Source organism: Pteropus vampyrus, unplaced genomic scaffold, assembly GCF_000151845.1.
Source record: "Pteropus vampyrus isolate Shadow unplaced genomic scaffold, Pvam_2.0 Scaffold282, whole genome shotgun sequence".
Classification (NCBI taxonomy): domain Eukaryota; kingdom Metazoa; phylum Chordata; class Mammalia; order Chiroptera; family Pteropodidae; genus Pteropus; species Pteropus vampyrus.
In genome coordinates this window covers 627,019-630,295 of record NW_011889063.1, presented here as the reverse complement: position 1 = coordinate 630,295, position 3,277 = coordinate 627,019, and the positions used below count along the sequence as shown (strand labels likewise).

General features: G+C 45.9%; 1 protein-coding gene across 1 annotated transcript in view; it reads right to left on the bottom strand.

The window, feature by feature from the left end:
• ANK2 (ankyrin 2) overlaps nt 1-3,277 on the bottom strand; it is a 269,516-nt gene that overhangs the window by 53,646 nt on the left and 212,593 nt on the right. The gene's annotated exons all lie outside the window — the stretch shown is intronic.

The following is a 3,277-nucleotide window of genomic DNA, read 5'->3' as shown; positions in this document are numbered from 1 at the left end:
GGGAGGAGCCGGAGCACCTGTCTGGAGCACGTCATGCAGGCTGAGACCACGGGCGTCGCATGCACGAGCCAGCCTAGACCCGCCCACACACCCCGCTACGCTGCTGGCACAGGGCGACCGAGGAGGGGGCCAGCTCGGTGCCGAGTGCGGTGCTCCTGGTCTCTCTCAAACACAATCAGAAAATGCTGGCTGCTTTTCTTCTTACTAGTCTTGTGCCTTTAAGCATAAATTCTTAAAAAATTGTTTCTGTATTTTTTTTAAAATGTACTATTGCTCAAGAGAATGGGAGAACTGGTGATACTTCTGGATGAATACAAAAACCTCTTTTCTATTTTATGATTTTATTGACTACATATTGTTATGAAAAGTAGAAAAAAATCTACTTAAGTTTCAACCAGTGCTGTTCCAAACTGACTGCAATATTTCTGACTTGATCTACGTTTTTGTCATCTTTGGATTATTACCGCCACTGGTGAGCAGACAGGGACTCGTGCCACTGATGAGCAGACAGGGACTCGGGACTCAGACTCGTAAGGAACCGTGATAACGCAGCTGCCTTAATGCCTCCGCTCCACAGAGCTGTCTGTGCCTCCTGAAGGCACGGAGGGGGCTGCCGCCTGCCGCTGTGGTCCCCGGTCCCCTCCGTCTATCCTGGCAGTGGCTTATGGCCTGCAACGCACCCCTGTCCAGGAAGTGTGCGGAGAATCTTCCAGAGGTGCGCTCCCTGACCAGGGACTTAAGTAGCCACATTCCTGGCTGGAACAATGGTTAAGTGTGTGTTCAATTACTTCCTCTGATCTTGTGTCACCGAAGACCCCTTTTGAAATCTGCTTTTGTTCTCACTCCATACCTCCAGGTTCCATGCTCTCTCTCCTAAGACATGTGTTAACCTCCTCCTAGTGCCCGGTGCCCTGTCAGGAACGGAGGACACAGAAAGTAAAGACAAAGCTGCTGCTGCCATGATAAGGCCCAGATGTCACCTGAGAGTCTCGCTGACTCGGATTTACTTTCCTGGTGGCGGAGAAATGAATTATAACCACATACAGGAGCCACATACCGCCATCATGGCAGCAACCCTGTTCTCCCTATTTCCCCCTGGGTTCAACCGGCCCCAGCACAATGTGGATGGAGATGCTCGATAAATAACTGTTGAGTAAGTGAACGAGCGAGAGAGGGAAAAGAGCGAGTTGTGAGGGAACGTACATGTCTATGTCTAACAGAGACAAGAGGCTGCAGGAGCAGACAGTTTAATTATTGGGTGTCTAGACAACCGACCCAGGCAGAACTCATTCAAATTACCACACTCAAGTAGTTGAGCTCAGAAAACAGCAAAAATTAGACTCAGATAATTGGAGAATGAACAATAAAAAAGCCGAATATGTAGAACTGTATACCAAAAGTCTTTTCTTCGAATAAGGGGGAGTGAGAGATCAATAATGACTTGGATTATATCTAGGTGCTGATGAAAAATCTTTTTGATAAAAGTGAATTATGCTCATCAGTTAATCTCAATAGTTTATAATAGAAAACTGGAAACGCACTTGTACATTTTTATTAAAAAGGTCAGATTATCAAAAGGGGTCACTATTTGGATGGGTGGACTTAGCATACAGTTATTCTGTGATGTATAAAACAATTTCAAAAAGCAAAAAGCAGATTATACGAGACCGTGTACTTTTTTTGTACCATAGGAACAAGTGAAAGGTTCGTAGGTAAGAGCCATGAGGTGGGTCAGCTCACGCACTGGAGTGGGTTAAATAAATGCGATTTCCTCGTACTCCCAGGACGCTGGCGTCGCACCAGGTAACGTCGGCACGCAGCTGGGGGCAGAGGCACCGGTACGAGCGTGAAGGCAGCACGTGGCTGAGGCTTGGCGGTGAAGCCGTGTGGGCAGAGCGTATGGAACCAAAGTGCTCGCCCCACACCAGACGATTTCACACATTTTGAATATCCTAAAAATTATAGTTGATGCGACGTCCGAAAATGAAATGGAGAAACTAACATTTGTTAAATACCTGTAGTGAACTGGGAAACTTGCCAGAGCGGTGTAATATGATGACGGAGTTTTTATTAGTTTATGAACTTCGCTACTTAAATAAGCTATAAAACACTATAACCACAGAGCGCACAGTCGTGCGGCAAGCCCCAGGCTCTTCTGGGGTCTCTCAGACCCCCCATTCCACCTGCCTCTCTGCGACTGTTGCTGTGTCTCTGGGCAAGTCATTAACGCCCTTAGGCTTCAGTTTTCTCAACCATAAAATGAGACTTCAACTAAACTCTGGAGCGGCTTCCGGCCTTAAAATTCTGCCTACTGTTTACTGTTAACTAGGTGAGGAAGCCTACTGAAGTGTTCCATTTCAGATGCTCTGACGAACTCGTACTTGGAAGATAAACTGCCATTGCTCCAAGGTCTGTGTATCACTCTGAGCTGTGGTTAACACCGCCAGGAAGCAGTTTTGCAGAAAATGCACCGCACGTGAACACGCTGCACTGCACACTAGCTTAGGACTGTACAAATAATACCACGTAACATACTTGGCTTCAAGTGCATATCTTACCCTCCAGATGAAATTCAGCAATCATGCGAATTAGAAATTCTTACTGAAATTTTCTAAATTGTGAGTTAGTGTTATCACAATTTAAAAAGAATAAAAGCAAAAGCAACCCACCATTATTGTGCAGATGCCGTGCCTACAGATAGGCAGTCTGATTAGCTACGTAGGTACATGCTTTAGAGGTGGCGGCAGAAAACAAGGATTCTGGTCTTTTGAGGAATACACCCTCCACCCCAAAGTTACCGATTCTTAGGGTTACTTTCAATTCATCCAGGAGGATGGGGTAGGGCGGGGAGGAGACTGCAGCATTCAGAGTTAGTCATCGGGTGACAATAGGGAAAAAAAGCTAGCAGGGTGCTTCAGTGGTCCACGCGTACAGCAGGACCCCAGTTAGAGCTGACTGGGTGAGAACGAGAAACAGAGCGCCCTCTCTCTATCCTCCCCTTCGCCCTCTGCAAATCCCCACGTTCCATGGCCGGAAACACTGAGAATGGCTCTGAAAAAATGGCTCCAATTCGTCGAAGTCACCAAGCCATTATTTATCATTTGCCATGTTCACATATAGAAACATATTTAGTGTGTGTTTCAAAAAAGTGAAAGGCTGGATACAAAATTTTCAAAATTCGAAAAATAAAATGTTCTTATTTGTGGACAATCTGCAGTATCACGGTGAAAGACGGTGTAACGAAAGTATTAAATCAGAAGTGTGACAAGAACCTTCA